We start from the raw sequence: 24,057 nt of genomic DNA on the forward strand, positions 1-24,057 counted from the left end.
AATCCATGTTCCTCAAAAAGATTTTAAAAAAATCCACGTCCATCAAAAAAAATTTTAAAACAATCCAAGTTCATAAAAAATATTTTTAAAAAAATCCACGTTAATCAAAAATATTTTTAAAAAAATCTACGTTAATCGAAAATATTTTTAAAAAAATCCACGTTCATCAAAAATATCTTTAAAAAAATCCACCTTCATCAAAAATATTTTTAAAAAAATTCACGTTCAACAAAAATATTTTTAAAAAAATCCACGTTCATCAAAAGTATTTTTAAAAAAATCCACGTTCATCAAAAATGTTTTTAAAAAAATCCACGTTCATCAAAAATATTTTTAAAAAAATCCACGTTCATCAAAAATATTTTTAAAAAAATTCACGTTCATCAAAAATAATTTTAAAAAAATCCACGTTCATCAAAAATATTTTTAAAAAAATCCACGTTCATCAAAAAAAATTTTAATAAAATCAACCTTCATCACAAATATTTTTAAAAAAATCCACGTTCATCAAAAATATTTTTTTTAAAAAGTCGAAGTTCTTCAGAAACATTTGTTTAAAAATCCAAGTTCCTCAAAAACATTTTTTTAAAAATCCAAGTTCCTCAAAAATATTTTTAAAAGAAATTCACGTTTCTCAAAAATACTTTTTTGAAAAATACACGTTCAAAAATATTTTCTAAAAAAATTACTTTTCTCAAAAATATTTTTTAAAACAACAACAATGGGATTAAGCCAGACTATTTTGAAAAACAAAAAAAAAATTACGTTTCTCAAAAATTGTTTTTAAAAAATGTATGTTCCTCAAAAATATTTTTAAAAAAATACACCTTGCTCAAAAATATTTAAAAAAACCAAGTACCTGAGAAATTTGTAAAAAAAAATCTACGTTCCTCAAAAGTAGTTTAAAAAAATTAATTTAAAAAAAATTAAATTCACGATCATCAAAAACATTTTTAAAAAAATCCAAGTTCATCAAAAATATTTTTAAAAAAATCCAAGTTCATCAAAAATATTTTTAAAAAAATCCACGTTAAACAAAAATATCTTTAAAAAAATCGACGTTCATCAAAAATATTTTTAAAAAAATCGACGTTCATCAAAAATATTTTTAAAAAAATTCACGTTCTTCAAAAATATTTTTAAAAAAATATACGTTTATCAAAAATATTTTTAAAAAATCCACGTTCATCAAAAATATTTTTAAATAAATCCACGTTCATCAAAAATATTTTTAAAAAAATCCACGTTCATCAAAAATATTTTTAAAAAAATCCATGTTCATCAAAAATATTTTTAAAAAAATCCACGTTCATCAAAAATATTTTTAAAAAAATCCACGTTCATCAAAAATATTTTTTAAACAATCCACGTTCACCAAAATATTTTTAAAAAAATCCACGTTCATCAAAAATATTTTTTAAAAAATCCACGTTCCACAAAAATATTTATTTAAAAAATGTAATATTTTTAAAAAATCCACATTACAAAATATTACTCAAAAATTTTTTTTTTTTAAATCAATTTCCAAAAATTGCTTTCTTATATATTTTTTAAAAAAGTCCGCGTTCCCAAATATTCCTCAAAAATATTTTTTTAAGACATCCATGTTCCATCCAATATGTTTTTCAAAAAATTCAAGCTTCAACATGTTTTTTTTAAATACAAGTTTCAAAATATTAAAAAAAATATCAAGTGCCAAAATATTTTTTTAAAAAAAAACAAGTACCATAATATTTTTTAAAAAATCTACGTTCCAAAATATACCTCAAAAATATACCTCAAAAATAGTTTTTAGAAAATCCACGTTCGAGAATATTTTTCAAATATATATTTTTAAAAAATCCACTTTGCAAAATATTTTTAAAAAAAAATCACTTTCCAAAGTATTCTTCAAAAATATTGTTTAAAAAATCCGCGTTTCCAAATATTCCTCAAAAATATTATTTGAAAATATCCACGTTCCATCCAATATGTTTTTCAAAAATCCAAGTTCCAAAAAGTTTTTTTTTTTTAAATACAAGTTCCAAAATATTAAAAAAAACAAGTCCCAAAATATTTTTTAAAAAATCCAAGTACCATAGTATTTTTTAAAAAATATACATTCCAAAATATACATCAAAAATATTTTTTTAAAAAATACACGTGCAAAAATATTTTTCAATACTAGTTTTTGTAAATTCACGTTCGAAAATATTTTTCAAAAATATTTTTTTAAAAAAATCCAAGTTGCAAAATATTTTTTAACAAATCAACATTTCTAACTATTTTTCAAAAATATTTTTAAGAAATCCACGTTCCAAAATATTCTTCATAAATATGTTTTTGAAAAATCAACGTTCCTAACTATTTTTCAAAAATATTTTTAAAAATTCACATTCCAAAATGTTCTTCCACGTTCCTTACTATTTTTCAGAAATATTTTTTAAAAAATCCACATTCTTCATAAATATTTGTTAAGAAATTCACGTCCCTTAAATATATTTTTTAAGAAATTCACGTTCCTCAAAATTTCACGTTTATTGGCCTGTGTACCTACATAAATTTCAACAACTTAGGGAGCTTAGTTTATTGTCTTAATCCATCGCAAAATCATTCTTTGTTTCGCTTTTTCTTCATTTTTAATTAAGCATTAAGATGTCGTCGTCTGATCAAAAGAACATTATTTCATTGTTTAACAATTGTTTTAAAAGATTCTAGTTTTTCTTGTTGTTGGCAGCTTTCAGTGTCGTGTGGATATTGCTTAGCTTTTGGCTAAGCAGATAATTTTCTGGGAGATATATATCTTTGGGGTCATTGGGTCATGTTAACATAAGTCATTGGTGGGAGTTTTAAAAACAATAAACAACAATAAAATAAAATAATGGTCTATGACAGGTTATATGGCAGTTATATGGGCATTAGTACGTATGTATAGTACATATACATAGGTATTTATATTGGCGGTGTAGTAGAAGATATCATGGATCTTGAAATTTATTCAATGGGTAAGTGGATGCTAAGAGTGATAAATAGGAAGGGTGTGCTAATATGGCTTTTATGTGCTAGAATGAAGCTTTTTGATATGAAAGCTGATGGCAAAGAATAGTGTCCTATATTTGGAGGCTTTGGATCCTTTATTAGCTTCCATATGTGGAAGGTCTTCTATATTTTGAAGACATGTAGATGGTATTATATGTATAGAGGTCCTGTGGTGTGTGGAAATAGCGGATTTGTATTTATAGAATGCATATAGAAGACTTATTGAAAGGATTCCCTCTATGGAAAGCTTTTGGAAGGTATTCTTTTTGGAACGACATATTGACTATAAAATATCTGTGGAAGTCTTCTACCTTTGCAAATATTTAAGTATTGTTCAGTTCAGACCAGTGTTTTATATGAGTGTATTTGCAAGGAACGCTTTTGTGAGGTCACAAGTTGCATCCACTTAAACCTCCATTAGCAAATCACAAAGATTACAAAGAAACACATTCAAAATAATTATCTTTTCTCAAAGATTTCAATTCTATGGAAATTTCAATTCATTTTACACCTCTTCCAGGAATCCATCTATTCCATTTCAGATCAACTGACTAGGTTAAGCCACCTTACCAAGCTTCCTAATCTATTTTATGACTCTCACGTTCAAATTCCTTCAATGTAACTTCAAAAACAATGTTGCGAAAAGGGCAATTAAATCTTTTTCAAGCTCCTTGTCCTCCTACCCCTCAGCATATCCATGAACTGAGCAACTGACACACATAAATTCATTTTACGACATATGGAACTTTATGATCTCTGCAACACTGCCTCTCTTCGGAGTAGTACCATTTGGCAAATGAACTAAATAGTTTAGCAAAACTATTTGCAAAACAAAACTCCATCGATCGTCATTTGGGTCATAAAATCTTTGGGGTGTTAAAATGCAAAATTAAGAAAAAACGCAAAAAGAAAACATTAAGAAATATGCGTTCAGGTATTTTAGACAACATTGTTTCGCAAGCAAGAAAATCTCTTAAATCACTGAGACACAACACATGGATATGGTCATCGCACGTTCAATGGACACTTGACTTTGATGTTGTAAAATACATATTTTGTAAGATGACCAGTGGTCAGTTGGTTGGTTGGATGAGACCAAAGTAAACTGTGACCGATTGGGGTATAGGGATGCTGATTGAGAATAAATGGAGATAAGGAAATGTTATATGAATTTTAATAAAACTCACGAAATTGTTTAAAGGTCAAGATAAGATTATGAAATAAACTATAAGTTAGCTTTTAAAGCATCTGTTAAATAACGCACAAGTATGGATCTAAAGGATCTAAAGGGTCCTGAAGCCGTTTTTATATATCATACAAATATTTTTATATCATTTGTATGATATAAAATGGCTTCAGGACCCTTAAATAAACAATGCACTGGATTTGGCTCTGAATAAAATATATTAGATATTAAAAATTCCTGACTGTGGATCTTATAACGGCCACCAAGAATATTTCATAAGAATCCGTGATTATGACTAATGACAGCCTCAAGAACTTTCCCAAAATATACCATTATGAAGATCTAAAGAGCCACCATATTTTTATAATCCACAACAATTTTCATACAGATAAAAATGTTTAAAAATCCCAAATATTACTCTGAAAGAAATTCTGGAAATGTTAAAAAAATTCAGGTTTGTAATTCTGAAGTATTTTTTGGACAATTTTAGCTTTCAAAGGACTTCAATTAACATTTGGACGGTTTAAATAGTCCATCAGAAAAATATGTTTAAAAATCCACAATTATTGCTCTGATAGTCCATCAAAAATATGTTTAAGAAACCCATATTTATAGCTTCAATAAAATATTTTTATTAAATCCACAATTGTTGTTCTGATAGTCCTTCAAAAATTTTTTTAAATCCACGGTTATTGCTTTAAGTGTCCTTAAAAAAGTATTTAGAAAAATCCACCATTATTGCTCTTATAGTCCTTCAAAAAATATTTTTAAAAAATCCACAGTTATTGCTCTGATTGTCCTTCAAAAATATTTTTAAAAATATTTTTAAAAAAATTCACGATTATTGGTTTGACAGTCCTTCAAATATATTTAAAAAAAAATTCACGATCATTAAGATTAATGCTCTTATAGTCCTTCAGACAAATATTTTTAAAAATTCCACGATTATTGCACAGATAGTCCTTCAAAAACTATGTTTAAAAATCAACGATTATTTGTTTTATAGTCCTTCCAAAATACTTTAAAAAATCCACGATTATTCCTCTGACAGTCCTTTATTTTTTTTAAAATCCACGATTATTTCTCTGACAGTCCTTTATTTTTTTTTTTTAAATCCACGATTATTCCTCTGACAGTCCTTTTTTTAAAAAAAATCCACGATTATTGCTCTGATAGTTCTTTAAAAAATATTTCTAAAACATCCACGTTTATTGCTCTGATAGTCCTTCACAAAATATTTCTAAAAATCTACTATTATTGCCCTGTAGTCCTTCAAAGAAGATTTTTTAAAAAATCCACGATTATTGCTCCGATAGTCCTTCAAAAAATGTTTTTGGAAAATTCGAAAAAAATATTTTGGAAAATATTGCTCTAATGATATTCAAAATATATTTTTAACAAAATCCACGATTATTGCGCTGATAGTCTTTCAAAAAAGACTTTTAAAAAGCCCAAGATTATTATTTCGATTGTCCTTCAAAAAACATTTTTTTTTAAAATCCAGGATTACTGCTCTGATAGTCCTTCAAAAAACATTTTGTTAAGAATCCACGATTACTGCTCTGATAGTCCTTCAAAAAATATATTTAAAAAACCACAATTATTGCTCTGATACTTACTTACTTAGCTGGCCCATTACAGAACATTTAGTCCATAGGCCGAACTAAGAAAAGATCTCCATTTCTCTCTTTTGTTGCTTCGCACTCTGGAATACCGCGCCTTTTCATCTCTTCATCCACTTGTTTGCGCCATCAATTCCTTGGCCTGGCAATTCTGCGTGCACCGCAAAGCGATCCGTATTTATACGCCTTTTTAGCGGCTTCATCTTCGCTCATTCTTATGAGCAATCGCTGCAAATCTATACGTTTAACAATACGAAATAACAACGACATCAAGTTGTATAGCAGATACAGCTCGTGGTTCATGCGACGTCGATATTCACCGTCAACGCAGATTGGTCCGTAGATCTTTCAAAGAATTTTTCTCTCAAACACACCAAGCACTGCCATGTCTGCTTGCGCAAGTACCCAGGCTTCGGAGCCATACATCAGCACGGGTAGTATCAGTGTTTTGTAGAGCGTTATTTTTGTTTGACGAGATGTGGCTTTGTTTTTAAACTGCTTACTTAAGCCAAAGTAGCATCTGTTGGCCAATACAATTCTTCTTTTTATTTCACAACTGATGTTGTTTGTTGTGTTTACGGCGGTGCCGAGGTATTCGAAGTCTTTTACTACCTCAAAATTATAGGAAACAACTTCAACAGTTGGCCCCATGTCAATGGACGCATTGCGCGTCGACACCATCAGCTTGGTCATCTCGCCGTTTACCGCCAGATCGACTTCAGCAGATTCTCCTTCGACCTTCATAAAGCTACCAGTTACATCTTTTACTGATCGGCCCATGATGTCTATATCATCAGCATAAGCAAGTAACATGTGGCTATTGGTGTAGATTGTGCCACTTCTTTTGACGTTTGCCTCTTGTATAACCTTTTCCAGCAGGATGTTGAAGAGATCACACGAAAGGCTGTCTCCTTGTCTGAAACCTCTTTTGGTACCAAACTCTTCGGAGAGGTTCTTTCCTATTTTAACTGAGGACCTCGTGTCAGTTAAATTAATTTTACAAAGCCGGATGAGTTTTGCGGGGATACCAAATTCAGACATGAACCTTTGAACGCGGCGGGCAGCGTGCTGTCGAAGGCTGCTTTATAATCGTAGTAGGTAGGTAGGTGTCGATCTGCATCTCTTGGGTCTTCTACAGGATTTGCCGCAGGGTAAATATCTAATCAATGGTGGACTTGCCAGGTCTAAAGCCGCATTGGTATGGTCCAATTATCTCGTTGACCATAGGCTTTACTCGTTCGCACAATATCCCTGACACGATCTTGTAGGCAATAGGGAGTAGATCTATGCCCCTATAGTTAGAGCATACAGTCTTATGTCCCTTCGTTTGGACGGGGTACAGGATACTCAGGTTCCAATCGTCGGGTACTCGTTCTTCCTGCCAGATGGTACTAACTAGCTGATGAATACACCTTATCAGCGTGTCGCCTCCGGTTTTGAACAGCTCGGCTGGTAAGCCATCGGCCCCTGCTGCCTTATTATTCTTCAGCCGATTTATTGCTGTCTTTACCTCATCTTGGCTGGGCGGTATACATTCAATACCATCTTCTGGGATTGGGACTGTGGTATCTTCGTCGTCTTCGCTGCTATTGGATACCAACAGTTTTGAAAAATGTTCTTTCCACATCCTGAGTACACTATCTGTAGCAGTTACCAAATTACCTTGCTGGTCTCTAGAGGAGAATGTGCCTGTACCAAAGCCATTAGTTTTATGCTTGACTCTCTGGAAGAATTTTCGGACTTCATTCTGGTTCCTATACATCTCAATTTTTTCACACTCCCGCTTTTCCATCTCTCTCTTTTTCCTGCGGAAAAGACGTTTCTCCTCTCTCCTTTTCTCCCTGTATCTCTCTCGTGCGCTACGCGTTGCTACGGATTGTAAAGTAGCCCTATATGCCGCATTTTTCTCTTCGTTGGCAGCACGACACTCCTGATCATAGCATGGATTCCTTAGTGGAGGTCTCTGGTATCCAAGTATGGATTTTGCGGCTGTTTGCATGGAGTGGGCAATGCTTTGCCATTACGCTGATATATTATCGGGATGAGGAGTGCTTTGATTAAGCAATTGGGCTAGTTGAGTGGAATATGCTGTGGTTATCTGTTGTGATTGCAGCTTACCGATGTCTCTAACTTTCGTGTTGTGTCCGTTCGTACTTTGTTTGCTACGTTTAAGCGGGTGCGTAAGTTTGCTGCAACAAAGTAGTGGTCCGAATCAATGTTTGAGCCTCGGAACGATCGTACATCCAACACGCTGGATGAATGTCTTCCATCTATCACAACATGATCAATTTGATTTCTTGTTTTCTGATCTGGAGACAGCCAGGTGCCCTTATGAATATCGAGATGATTAAATCTGGTACTGCTAACTTCCATGTTTTTTGCAGCTGCAAAGTCTATCATCCTCATACCATTGTCAGATGTTTCACTGTGGAGACTGAATTTCCCGACTGTAGGCCCAATGATATTCTCCTTTACAATTTTGGCATTAAAATCGCCTAGAATGATTTTAATGTCATGGGCAGGGCAACGGTCATATGTTTCTTCTAAGCGCTCGTAAAATATATCTTTGGTCTGTTCGTCCTTTTCTTCAGTGGGAGCATGAGCGCAAATAAAGCTGATGTTGAAGAATTTAGCTTTTATTCGAATTGCAGCAAGTCTTTCATTCACTGGGGTGAAACTTCACGACAGTTTGATAGTCCCTCAAAAATATTTAAAAAAAAAACACAAAATTCTGATAGCCCTTCAGAAAATATTTTTTAAAATATCCTGACAGTCGGATAGTCAGAACATATTTTTAGAGAATCAACTGTACTCGTAGTCTAGTATTCAATAGTCAAAAAAATATCTTTAAATTCACGATTATCCTTAAAAAAGTATTTTTAAAAAGTCCACGATTATCCTTTAAAAAGTATTTTTAAAAAGTCCACGATTATCCCTCAAAAAGTATTTTTAAAAAGTCCACGATTTTCCTTCAAAAAGTATTTTTAAAAAGTCCACGATTATCCTTCAAAAAGTATTTTTAAAAAGTCCACGATTATCCTTCAAAAAGTATTTTTAAAAAGTCCACGATTATCCTTCAAAAAGTATTTTTAAAAAGTCCACGATTATCCTTCAAAAAGTATTTTTAGAAAGTCCACGAGTATCATTCAAAAAGTATTTTTAAAAAGTCCACGATTACCTCAGAACAATGTTTTTAAATAATCCACGAGTATCTCAGAAAAATATTTTTAAAAATCCACGATTATCTCAGAAAAATATTTTTAAAAAATCCACGATCATCCTCCAAAAAATATTTTTAAAAAATCCACGATTATCTCACAAAAAAAATATTTTTGAAAAATCCACTATTATCTCTCAAAAGAATTTTAAAAAATCCACGATTATCTCCCAAAAATATTTTTGAAAAATTCACGATTATCTCCCAAAAATATTTTTGAAAAATTCACGATTATCTCCCAAATATATTTTTGAAAAATCCATGATTATCTCAGAAAAATATTTAAAAAAAACCCACGATTATCTCAGAAAAATATTTTTAAAAAATCCACGATTATATCAGAAAAATATTTTTAAAAAATCCCCTATTATATCAGAAAAATATTTTTAAAAAATCCACGATTATATCAGAAAAATATTTTTAAAAAATCCACGATTATCTCCCAAATATATTTTTGAAAAATCCATGATTATCTCAGAAAAATATTTAAAAAAAACCCACGATTATCTCAGAAAAATATTTTTAAAAAATCCACGATTATCCCATAAAAGAATTTTTAAAAAATCCACGATTATATCAGAAAAATATTTTTAAAAAATCCAAGATTATCTCAGAAAAATATTTTTAAAAAAAATCCCGATTATGTCAGAAAAATATTTTTAAAAAATCCACGATTATCCCTTAAAAGAATAGTTAAAAAATCCACGATTATCTCAGAAAAATATTTTTAAAAAATTCACGATTATCTCAGAAAAATATTTTTAAAAAATTCACGATTATCTCAGAAAAATATTTTTAAAAAATACACGATTATCTCAGAAAAATATTTTTAAAAAATCCACGTTTATCTCAAAAAAATATTTTTAAAAAATCCACGATTATCTCAGAAAAATATTTTTAAAAAATCCACGATTATCTCGCACAAATATTTTTAAAAAATCCACGATTATCTCACAAAAATATTTTTAAAAAATCGACGATTATCTCACAAAAATGTTTAAAAAAAATCCACGATTATCTCACAAACATATTTTTTAAAATCCACGATTATTCCTCAAAAAATATTTTTAAAAAAATTCACAATTATGCCTCAAAAATTTTTTTAAAAAAGACACGATTATCCTTAAAAAAATATTTTTAAAAAATCCACGACCGTCTGATAGTCCCTCAGAAATATTTTTAAAATTCCACGACAGTTCGAAAGTCCCTCAAAAAATATTTAAAAAATTCGTGAAATTGTGGTTGTCCTCCGAAAATATTTTTTAAAAATTCACGATATTCTGATAGGTACTCAAAAAATATTTTTATAAAATCTACCGAAAAATATTTAAAAATATTTTCGAATTTAACATTTCTGAAATGACATCCCTACTATTGAATATCGAAATATGCTACTTTTATATGCCACAGCATATTTCAAAATTGTTTGTAATAACTAAAATTTGTTATCTTCTTTTTCATACATCTACTTTGTTCTGCTTTGCTATTTGTTGCAGATAAGTTACATCAAATTTGACCATAGCTGTCAACTGTTGGTATCTGTTTAACTATTTATGAGACCATGGAACATAAATATTACTTTATTTCATATAAGATATTGCAAGCGAAAAACGAACTGACAGTTGTAAATAAACTTTTAACGGAATTCGGCGTAGATATCATAAATGTCAGCCACATTCAGCATGTAGTGAGGATGCGGCAATTTTTGGCAAATTATTTTGAAAATGCTTGTTTAATATTTAAGACCGTATTAAAGAATTTCAAAGCTTGAAACGTGAATTTCGTAATAATTTTTTAAAGGATCGCAATTGCGGACAGAGCGTGACAAGTATTGGGGATGACAATAAAATAAAATGACAAATAAAAAACGCTATTTGGATAATGGTGGTAGGATTTTGGACATTTTCAGGAACTTGGTTTAAATGTTTCCAGAAGTGGCCTTAATTTGAATTTAATTGCAAAAATGTTGAACTTGTAAATACACCGAGGATGTTTAGTATTGAAACTGGTGATATCGCTCGAATTTGTTATTTGAAAGGTTTTCCAATATTACCATATCGATGGGTCTGAAATTTTACCTAATGTTTTCCCTTACAGAATACTGTTCATGATGTTTTGATTTACGCTAAGTATGAAACCGCCTGATGTATAAATTTTAACAATTTTATCCACATTTTGCAATTAAAATCGCTATCATACTGTGTTGGGATTTCTTTAAAAGAATAAATAATATTCGTTGAGAAATTTTTTGGAATAGAAGATTCGACTGAATTGTGTAGGGCATAAAAACTTCGGTCCGGTCCAATTTAACGCCTATTTCACGTGTTTAACATTGAGAATAATTATTCTTTATCGAAAAAAAACAAATAAACAATCTAAACATTGTTGGCAAGGTTATGAACATTCCATTGCAATGAACCTAACCTATATTGTTTATAATTGCCCATTTGCTGCCTGCAAAACAAAGATAAGCCGTATTCATATTCACATTTCTTCACATATGAACATCAAAACGCACATGTCCTTTCCCACATAAAAGCTTAGTCTACAGAAAGGTTTTTTTTTTTGAAAAGAAAAAGCTCATACCCATTTGCCAGACATTTGCACTACTTTTTCCCTCCACTTGTTTCCCTTCGTCACAATTTCAAAAGCAATTTGTGTTTGCGTGTTGATTTCGTATTCATGCAAAATCCCTTAAAGCGTTTCGATTATTCGTTATTGTCGAATAAATAATGTAATGAAAATGGGGGGGGACGACGACGAAAAACAACAATGACAAATGTGATAGAGGACAAAATAGACTACAACACTTGTTAGACATATAGCAACAGCAACAACAATAGTGACGGCTAGACATGACCTAGCAACAGGAAATAAAATAAATGATATGTCATTTTATTGTTTGTAGACAAATAGGAAATAAAATTCAATGGTCTTAGGGAAGTCATTGACTGGTTTTGTGGGTCTTTGTGGGTTGAGAAAAACAAATTTCCATAAAAAAGTTATAATTGTTGCTAATAGAAGAAGGAAAGGTCTGTGTCTAATTATTGTTTATATTTAACTTTTTTTGAAATGAGGTAATTTGGAATTCTTTTAATTGATTAACTCAATTCTTTTCGTAAATAAAAACAAGTAAGAACGGCGTTAAGTTCGGCGGGGCCGAACTTGTTATACCCTCCACCACAAGTTGTATTGAAATAAAATGGAATAATTAGTTTTCTTTCGTGTATGAAGAATACTTAATACTAAATTTCAGCAATTTCGGTAAAACAATGTGAGGCACCATTCTATGGGGGCTATTTCAAAACGTCGATCAATACCGACAAATTTCTGACGGAAAGTTTTTAGGCTCAAAGAAGACTAAGTACCAAATTTCCTATATTACGGTAAGAGAATGTGGCTAAAACTTAAAAAATACCGAAAATCAAGAAGTTAGCTTCTATGCGGATATAGGAAGACGTGGACCTATACTGATAATACTCTTCTGGAATATTTTATAACTCTTGGAAGACGAAATAACGAATTTCAGCCATTTCGGTTGGATATTGACGTCACAATCTTCAGTATTACGAAAATCGGGAGGTACCGTTCTATGGGGGCTATATCGAAACGTGGACCTATACCGACGAATTTTAGTCAGAAATGGGGCAATATGAAAGCGTGGACCTGTACAGACATATTTCTGGCGAACAGTTTTATATCACATTGAAGACTAAGTACCAAATTTCAGCCATTTTGGTGGAATATTGAAGACACAACCTTCAAAATACGAAAAATTGGGAGGTACCTTTCCATGGGGGCTATATGAAGGCGTGGACCTATACCGACAAATTTAAAGGGGAAGCTTGAGTACCCCCAACGAAGTCTAAATACCAAATTTCAGCCATTTCGGTGGAATATTGAGGCCACAACGTTCAAAATACCGAAAATCGGGAGGTACCGTTCTATGGGGGCTATATGAAGGCATGGACGATACCGACAAAGTTCTGGGAGAAAGTTTTATACCACCAACGTTGACTAAGTACCAAATTTCAGCCATTTCGGTGTGATAATGAAGCTAAAACCTTCAAAATACCGAAAATCGGGAGGTACCGTTCTATGGGGGATATATGAAGGTGTGGACCGATACCGACAAAATTCTGGGGGAAAGTTTTATACCCCCAAAGAAGACTACGTACCAAATTTCAGCCATTTTGGTAGGATAATGAAGCTAAAACCTTCAAAATACCAAAAATCGGGAGGTACCGTCCTATGGGGGCTATATGAAGGTGTGGACCGATACCGACAAAATTCTGGGGGAAAGTTTTATACCCCTAAAGAAGACTACGTACCAAATTTCAGCCATTTTGGTGGGATAATGAAGCTAAAACCTTAAAAATACCGAAAATCGGGAGGTACCGTTCTATGGGGGCTATATCAAAACGTGGACCGATATATCCCATTTTCAATACCAACCATCCTGCAAGTAATAGAAACTTCTGTACCAAATTTGGACTTTCTATCTTTAAAAATGCGAGCTGTATCTTGATTTCAACAGACAGACGGACGGACGGACGGACAGACGGACATGGTCAAATCGACATAGAATTTTATGCTGATCAATAATATATATACTTTATAGGGTCTCCGACGAATATTTCGATGTGTTACAAACGGAATGACAAATTTAATTATACCCTCCATATGGTGGAGGGTATAATAAAAATATATAATAAATTGTTGTTGTTGTAGCAGCTTCTACAAGTACATGTAAATCTTTATTTTATTGATTCGGCTCTGCCTCCAGCTCCAAGTTCAGAAAGGACGCCACCTGAATAGGATTAGTCCAAAGAAAGAAAAGAGTTAAGTCAGTCGGGTTGGCTGGGCAATTAAACAGGTGCTGCATAATATGCGGACCAGTGCCACTTGATGGGCAGATATTCCGCGTGCCATCAATCCTGGCCCAGTAAGAATTGAGGCGGCTGCACCAACCAGATCTAAGTTGTGCCAACACGACTCTCGTTTGCCTTGGCAGCTGTTGTTCTTCCGCTGCCACGGGTGGTGGATGATCTTCGAGGACGATATTCACACTGTAGGCTGCCAGAGCCTCTGCAACCGCATCAGTATGAATGTCTCTTAAACCTGCCTGGTATGCACGTTGATCTAGAAGTTCTCTTTTATATCTTTGGACCTCTCTAGATCTCTATAATCCTCCCTAACTCGCCTGGGGGGTTCAGGCATATCCACCAGATAGTGATTTGGGTGGTCTTGCGTATAGCAAGTACAACACCCTGTTGTGCCGACGCACAGGAAGGATCTTTGTCTCCTCATGTAAATAGTCCACTGAAGACATGAGGTGACACCCTGTAGCGTCACTCTACGGGGTTTGGACTTCCTGTCTCTGAATTCCACGTATGACTGGCGACCACACAAATAGTTGATGACCCAGCGTTTCAGACAAGGCCGGAGGTTAGTATTCTCGATATCCTCGAACAGCTGACCGTATTAAACGCTTTGGTCAGATCCAATGCTACCATCACTGTTCTGTGACATGGTTTGCCATGGTTGAGTTCTCGTCCAATATATGTGGAAATGGCGTTCAGTGTTGTTGTGGTACTGTGCTGCTTCCGGAAGCCATGCTGATGATCTGCAACTTGATAACACGTTCTGATGCTGAGGAGGAATAATGCCTCGAGTATCTTTGCTACTGGTGATAGAAGTGAAATCGACATGTACGGCTCACCTTTACTGGCATCTTTGCCAGGTTTCAGCAGCGGGACCACCTTGCCCATCTTCCAGGCATCGGGAACTATTAGGGGGGCTAGCGATAAGTTGAGTACCTTACTTAAATACTCGACTCCTGGGCCATCCAGCTGTTTTAGCATCACCATAGAAATTCCGTCAGGTCCAAGCGCTTTCGATGACTTTGCGTCTCGGATGACATCTGCAACATCATCCATCGTAAATTGTGGCGGTTGTTCCTCTGCTGGAAGAGATCGCAAACGACGCAAAACACTTCTCTTCGCCCGGTCGCTATCGGGGTGCTCGATAAATTGTCGGCAGAAATTGCCAGCGCACCTCTTCGGATCTGTCACAGTCACGCCCTTAAACGTGACAGATGTCCGATCGTCTCTCCTACCAGGGTTTGATAGCGCCTTAACCGTTGTCCACAATTTATTACAGCCGGCTCCAATGTTGCAGCACTTCAGATGTTCTAGCCACTTTTTCCGCTTGTGTTCACTGACTAATCTATTGACTTCCATTGTCAGTTCTCTGACTCTGGAGTCGTTAGGGTTCGCGCGGCGAAGCTCATCACGCTCATTAGCTAATCCCGTCGCCTCTGCTGGGAAATCATGTCTCGGAACTTCCTCTCTGCTACCCGAACATCAGAGGGACTGGGCAGTTCTCTGAAGCGTTGATTAGTGAAATTTCTGAAACCTTGCCAATCCGCTTTTCCATGATTAATGAAAGTGCGGCGTTCAGAGGTTATGAAGTCTGGTGGTCTGTTTATGGAGATGAGGATTGGGAGAGGGTCCGACCCAAGGGAAATAACGGGTTGCCATGACACGTCATTCGTCAGACCAGGTGACACGATGGGTATGTCAGGCGAACTGTGGCAGTCTCCTCTAATCCTGGTGGGTGCGTCCTCGTTCGCAGTGCAGAATGTGGTGTGTGTGCTCAGTCAGATCTGTACCTCTCTGGTCATTCCCTAGAACTGAATGCCATAACTCGCGATGTGCATTGAAATCCCCTAGGACCAACCGGTTATCACCTCGCAACAGAGATCTGATGTTAGGCAAATAACGCGGGGCACAGCTATTGACCGGCGCAATATACACATTCAGCAGTTCTATCTCCAAGTATGGGTCCCTAGATTCTAGCTCAGGCGAGATAGGTCTATACTGGACAGACTGGTGCAGTAGGAATTCAAGCCCTCCACCCCCACTTCTCGTACGATCCTGGCAAAGAACGTTGTATCCATCACAACTCCGAAGACTGCAGTTGTGCTCAGCTTCGTTTCCTGGATCGCCGCGACAATAATATTTCTCCGACTCATAAAGTCCACGATCTCACTAATCTTGGTTCGAAGACCATCGCAGTCAAACTCAGGAACTGGGACAGCGGTGTTGATGGCTGCTGATGATACTGCTGTATGGGAGATTGCGGGGGAGTTTCATAATCCGATGATGTTGATGATGAAGACGAATAAATAAAGACGAACACGAACAAGTAGTTGCTGAGGTGAAGGCCCCTGTCCGAGAAGACGGTTCCTCGGGTCAATCCGGTACATAGAACCGGCCGCCATGGGATTGAATAATAAATAGTGTCATAGCTTGCTGGAAATGGTTTAGATTTTGTATTGTAATATTTATCTGGAGCTATTAACAGCTACATAACACCGCAGTTTAAAACAAATTTTGATTTATCAAACAGTTCCCTTCAATAGGGTAACATTTCAGCTATCCTCAAAAGCACAAAGTAAAAACAAAAAATCCTAAAACCTAATTAATTCTTGCAACATTATTCGACCAATTTTTTATATTTTTCCCACAATATTAGCCATATTGGCTAGACAAACGAGTAAAGAAACAGAAAGCGGCAGTATTCGCATATGTGTTATGACTTATAGCAAAAAAAAAAAAAATTAAAAAATACATCAGACACGCCAGCTACAACTGCCACGAAAAGCGTAGGAGGCGTCTTGATATTGTCAGTCAAGAGGTCATAATATATGGCACACCACAACCTCTAGACTTACATGGTTAAGCAAAAACAAAAAAAAAAAAAATGAAATGAAATTAAGCTTTATTTTTGTTTTCATTAAACTTGTGCTTCAAAAGCAAAACAAAATGCTCTCTTCTCGTGATATCACAACAAACTTCTTCAGCAATGAAACAACTTGATGAAAAGTAGATAGATTTGTAAGGGGCTTGCAAGGAAGAAGAAATCAGAGTATCATACCAAAATAATCAAATCTACATTACAATGATACATACATACACTCATATGTGAGTACTTCATGTGTACGTCATTGTTTTTTTTTTTTTTTTTTTGAAACTTCGTACAACAATTTTTTAATAAACTTGTTTATAATTTGTGTTTGATTTTTTGCTCTTAAAGAGAGTTGAAAACATATTTTATATGGGCATCTATGTGATAGATAATTATTGAGTATGTTATGGAAATATATATGGTTGTGTTACTATTCTATATTTATTACCGTATTCCATCAGGAACATAAACTACTTACCTAGAATCCCCATCTTACTCTATCATATGCAATGTATCTTAACTCATTGAATGTTTTTCCGGTTTCATTAAACACGGTTCTTCAGCAGGTGGTTTTTGGCCGTCCTCTGCCACGATTATCCTGTGGATTCCACCTCAGTGTTTCATGGCAAATATCATCAATATGCTTAGGTAGTTTAGTATTTTCGTCATTTTATTTGTATGTTAATATCTTCTTGTTGAGCCAGTTGTAGGAGGACTTCACTTGAGAAGGCCTTGGTCACCATATTTTTACAATTTTTGCAATACCACGGCAGCGGGTTCTTTCGTACAGGACTGACGCGGAATTACACAACATCATCGTTCCGGCCAGCGGCTGCCACCTCAGTGTACATATGTTTGTATTTGTTTCGTTTTTCTGTGTTGGGAGCATCATATCCCGGAATGCCTGCTCCGAATTCTTTTGGTCCGTGCCGGGACGGAGGAAAACCCAGAACCAATATATTTGTGTTCGGTTCGTCACATCCGCATCTTCACCCACATCCAACCTTCGGTGAGATGCAATAGATGTCAGGAGTGGGTGCATCTAAGGGGCTTGTCCACGTTAGGAACTACGACAAGAAACCAAGCTGAACAACAACCCCAGTTTAGTGCATTGTGATGGTTACAATGTGCTATGAAAGGATCGCACCAGATGTGGAGGTGGGGGATTAGCTTTCCTTTTGCACCAGTCTGTTCAATACAGACCTATCTCGCTTGAGCCTGTCTCTAGATACCCGTACATGGAATGTATGGGGGTAGCAGTCAGGTGTGCAACTGCCGACAGCATAATGAGATGCTTTCGTTGCAGTACTTGCTTGGGTGTTACCGTAAGAATCATCCCAATCACCATCTGCTGACTACGCCCGACACATTCAGGCATATCAGTAGTGCGATTCTGTAACTTTTTTTAATAACGAACCGACATCGGTAGTTAACGAAAATATTCGGTTGAGTTAACGAATGTCCTATTCTGTAACATAATGTTGCCGATTGTAGAAATCGTTAACTCATACCGACGAATATCGATTGGAAGGAAATGTCAAATATTATATTTTAATATTAATTCAAATATTTTTTGAAGCTGAAAACATTATTTCGTCGCGAATTCAAAACATGAAGAGTTTAAGAAGGAAACAATTCAGACTTTTGAAGGAATGTGGCTCAAATGTGTGTTTTTGGATGGCTACGGATGCCAGTAATGAAGCATTTCTTAAGATGTTTTTATTGTATGTGTGATTTAAAAGTAATAAAAGTGATAAAACCACCATTAATCGTTTTAAAAGCGCAGTTGTATTTTTTATTTAAAAGTTGGGATCATATTTTGGGTTGTGGCGCTCTGAATCAAAATTCAGCTGCGATATTTGACATGACTTAAGCCCCTTCAGTGATCGTGGATCCACGTTACCGTCATTTGAGTTTATATATTCACATATTCAATTCACGCCCACATTGAAAGACATTTCTCATAGTGGAGAGTATGAAAAGTTCGAAAATCCAAGCTTATACGCCATTTTTAGCATTCTGATTGTTAGTGATGCTGAGTTTAAATCTATGAGATTATCACAGAACAAAGTAGGTTATATTAATACTATTCACGTGTCACGTACTATTTTATTCGCGTCACGTGAATCCTAGAAAGATAGTGTTAAAGACATTGGTATAGGTCTTACATAGCAGTACCACACTTGAGTTCTTTTGAAGCATTAGCTAACGTTTTTCCTCTTTAATAAGTAAAACAAAGGTTAGCGCAGTCTTCATACGTAGGGTAGTATAACATGGGGCAGCTTCGCCAATGTTGTGCCTTCGTCAGCGCCGATTTAATTGAAGATCTACAAGCTCTCTTTGATGATCTTTATGCAGTTTCAATAATATCGGCGCTGTCAAAAGCACATGTTATTATACACAGTTAACAATTATGTAAATGCATTAAGAAGATTTTTCCCAATAAGGCGGAATTTACCTTGTGTACCCTCCTTATTAACATAACATATGTTCATATAAAAACGCCGTTGTTAAAAGAAATCAGCGAAATATTGTAATAATGTACTGTCGTTAAGACTTAACTACTACTTTTTTTTGGTTGTTAACTTAACAATCATTTTCGGTAATTAACGACAAAATTTACCGACAAAAATCGTTAAAATTGGTATACAGAGTAGCACTTAACGAAAATTGTCGTTAACTATCGACATTTGTCGTTAATTCTGTCGTTAAGGAGTTACAGAATCGCACTACAGGAATGATATTCATGCTCTAGAGAGGGAAGTCCAACAATATAGGAGAGAACCCCCAGATCAACAGGCATATCAAGCAAGTTTAAATAGTATTCACACGGATGCAGTTGCTAAGGCAATAAGAAAATATTGTGTGAATAAAGTTCTCGGAGTACATCCCCCATCTATAGCAGCTGAGGGGCGTCAGCTGCCACGACAAACCAGTCGCTTAAATTCTTATTGGGCGGCAGTCGATCGCGCCGTGCAAGTCATGTGCCCAGTATGCGGCATGGGCCCGCACGACACAAACCACTTTTTCAACTGCCCCGCCAAACCTACTCATCTAACTCCAGTGGATCTGTGGCTACATCCAATCGAAGCAGCCATTTTCCTGGAACTGGTGATAAACCCAGAGCCAGGTTAAACAGGAGAACGAACATACAAACATAATAATAAAACACTGTTACAACAACAACAACAACTATTGGTACACAATACCACGACGGCCGGTTCTATGCGCCGGATTGACTCGGAGGAATCTTCGACCAGGGGCCGTCACCTCAACAATTATGTGTTTGTGTTCGTGTATTTTTTCACCATGGAAGCGGCAATTTATCCGGGAATGCCTGCTCCGAGCTCTTCTGGTCCGTGCCGGGATAGAAATGAACCCAGGGTCAGTATGGATCTCTTCCGTTTGCCAGATCCGCATCCACCACATGTCAACAATGGTGAGATTTAATGGATGTATGGAATGGGTGCATTTTCGTGGGTGCTCTGGCCTTAGTAGTACCTGTTGCTGCTTGCTGCGGTAGCACATCACCCAGTGCGTCTCCTACGTCGTCGTCTGACTCTTCGTCGTCGTCGGAATACGAGACGCTCCGCAGTCTCCCCAACAAATGCAGCATCTAACACCACATGTTGTTGTTCAACGGCCCGGAAATACATCATTCCTGCAATTCAATTGCAACGGTCTCCGCAATAAGGTCAGTGAAATTGTGGACTTTATGAGTCGGAAAACATCATGGTCGCCGATCCAGGAAACAAAACTCACCGCCACCTGTAGCTTACGTTGTGATGTTTACAACGTTTTGCGGAAGGATCGCACAAGAAGCGGAGGAGGAGGACTTGCCTTCCTAATACACCAGTCTGTCCAGTACAGACCTATCTCGCTTGAGCTAGGCTCTAGTGACCCATACATGGAGTGTATGGGGGGAGCAGTAAAGTGTGGTACTGCCGAGGTAGAGCTGCTTAATGTGTACATACCACCGATGAATAGCTGTGCCCCGCGTTATATGCCCAATATTAGTTTGCTTTTAGAGGGCGATAACCGTCTGGTGCTAGGGAACTTCAATGCACATCATGAGCTTTGGCATTCCGTCCTAGGTAATGACCAGAGGGGTACAGCGCTGGCAGAGAAAATCGATAGCTCCACGTTTTGCGCGGTGAATAACGCTCCTACGAGGATGAGAGGAAACTGCCACAGCTCACCAGATATCACCATTGTGGCACCAGATCTGATAAATGACGTATCCTGGCAATACGTAATTTCCCTTAGTTCGGACCACCTCCCTATCATCGTCTCCGTAAACAGACCACCCGACTTCGTAACCTCTGAACGCCGTACTTTCCTGAACCATGGGAAAGCTGATTGGCAAGGTTTCAGAGAATTTACCAATCACCGCTTCAGACAATTGTCCACCCCCTCAGATCCTCCGGTAGCTGTGAGAACTTTCCGACACATTATCACTAAAGCAGCCGTTCGCTACATACCTGCTGGTCGAATACCCAAAATAAGACCAAATTTCCCAGCAGAGGCGACGGGACTAGCAAATGAACGTGATGAGCTTCGTCGTACGAACACCGAAGACCCAAGAATTAGAGAACTTACTCTTGAAGTCAACAGGCTAGTGGGCGAACGTAAGCGGAAAAAGTGGCTAGACCATCTGAAACAATGCAACATTGGTGCAGGAATAAGTAAATTGTGGGTAACGGTTAAATCACTCTCGAGTCCGGAAAAGAAGGATGACAGAACGGCTGTTACTTTCAACGGCGTGACAGTAACTGACCCAAAGAGGTGCGAGTGTTATTTTAACCGACAGTTTATAGAGCAACCCAAGAGTGGCGAAGAGAAGTGTGCTACGCCGTATAAGAAGAGCTCTTCCAGCCGAGGAGGTACCACCACAATTTACGATGAGCGATGTTGCAGATGCCATCCGAAACTCTAAATCATTCAAAGCGTTGGGCCCGCATCGAATATCGATAGTAAAGCTTAAGCAGCTGGATGAACCTGGATGAGTATTTAACAAGTGTTCTCAACCTATCGTTAGCCACCCATGTTGTACCAGATGCCTGGAAAGTTGGTAGGGTGGCCTCGCTACTGAAGCCTGGCAAGGATGCCAGCAGAGGTGAATCGTACAGGCCGATTTCAGTAGCAAAGATCTTAGAGACGCTACTCCTCCCCACGATGAGAATGTGTTTTCCAGTTGCCCAACATCAACATGGATTTCGGATAATGCATAGTACTACAACAGCATTAGACGCCATATCCACACATATCAGTAGAGGACTGAACTAGAATAGGCCGTGCGACCGAACAGTCATGGTGGCTCTTGACCTATCGAAGGCCTTCGATACCGTCAACCATGCCAAGCTGTTTGAGGATATAGAGAAAACTAATCTCCAACCATGTTTGAAACATTGGGTAATCAACTATATGTGTGGACGCCAGTCGTTTGTAGAATTCAGAAACAAAAAGTCCAAAACCCATAGAGTAAAACAGGGAGTTCCCCAAGGAGGGATGATATCTCCGGAACTGTTTAACCTCTACCTTTCTGAAATTCCACACTCTCCAGACGGCATAGAGATCGTGATGTATGACATATGCGATAGATTAAATGTCTACATAGCTAACCTAGTGCAGTTCTTCCATCTGAGGAATATGAAAATATCCGCCGCTAAATCCACAGCCACACTGTTCACCACATGGACGGCTGAGATGAGGCTCCCACTGAACATATTGGTCGATGGTGCACTGGTCGATGGTGCACTGGTTCCGACCACTAACTACCCTAAAATACTGGGTGTAAATTTCGATAGCATGTTCAAGTCGTCCGCGCATGCCACAGCTATTTGCAATAACATCAGAAGTAGGAACAAGGTTCTCAAGTCGCTGGCCGGCAGCACTTGGGGTGCTGATAAAGAAACCTTGTTGACCACCTACAATGCAATAAGCCGGTCTGTGGTAAGCTATGCGGCGCCAGCATGGTCTGCAAAGGTAAGCGCATCGCAGTGGAAGAAGATTCAAACCTGCCAGAATGCCGCCCTGAGAACTGCAACAGGGTGTCTCCTCATGACACCAGTGGACCATCTTCATGAGGAGGCGAAGGTTTTACCGGTGCGTCAGCACAATAAGATATTGTCGATGCAGTGCCTGCTTGGGTGTTACCGCAGTGAGCATCCCTGTCACGATTTAATGGACAGGCTCCCCCCACCAAGGCACGTCAGGAGAGACCTTCATGATCTAGAGAGAGAGGTCCAAGGGTATAAAAGAGAACCGCTAGATCAACGAGCCTATCAGGTAGGCTTGAATCGCATTCACACCTACATGGTTGCGGAAGCAGTACGAAGATACAGTGTCAATGCCGTACTTGGAGACCATCCCCCCTCCATCGCAGCAGAATAACGCCAGCTGCCAAGGCAAACACGAGTGGTTTTAGCTCAGTTAAGATCCGGAAGATACAGCCTCCTCAATTCGTATTGGGCCAGAATTGACACCACGATACCCAACATATGCCAAGCATGTGGATTGGGACCACACGATACTCTGCATTTATTCAACTGCCCAGCTAACCCCACTCACCCGTCTCCTCATTCTTTATGGACGCAACCAGTCCAAGTTGCAGAATTCTTGAGTCTGGATACAGAGGAACTTGATAACTGAAATAATACACTAACGTACATATATGCGTTGCTACAACAACAACTATTGGTACACTTACCCTATACTGTCACACGATTTCTTGAAGACAAAAAGACGAAATTTTCCATCTAAACAATTTCAAATGGTTAAAGATTACTTCTTTTATATCATATCATAAATTTATTACTTTTAAGCCCTATTCACATGACATTGGCTTTGGTATTGTTAGTTTGGTTCTAACAATTCAATTGTATGCAATAATTGTTTTATTTTTTTCCTCTCTTTGAAATTTAAATTAATAATATGATTGTTATTGTCACCTCCAAAGTGTACAATGAAACTAGAACACATGTGGGAACTTTTTTAGCTGAAACAAACAAACAACCCAACACAATGATGTCTAATCAACAACGAGAATCACTTCATTATTTTAATTTACTCCCTGCAAATACGCCTCCGCCTACTTCTCCACAGACGTTTACTCCTCCAACTAAGAAAAAACAAACATTCTTTGATTTCAGTTTTCGCTTTTTTTCAATTTAGCCGCCATTACCTTGATTCGGACTCATGATGTTGTTATTATTGTTGTAGGATGGCGTTATTGTTGTTCGCATTGCCAGCTAAGGTCAACT

The sequence above is a fragment of the Musca autumnalis genome, unplaced genomic scaffold (assembly GCF_047663935.1).
Source record: "Musca autumnalis isolate F117 unplaced genomic scaffold, ASM4766393v1 scaffold_4, whole genome shotgun sequence".
Lineage (NCBI taxonomy): Eukaryota > Metazoa > Arthropoda > Insecta > Diptera > Muscidae > Musca > Musca autumnalis.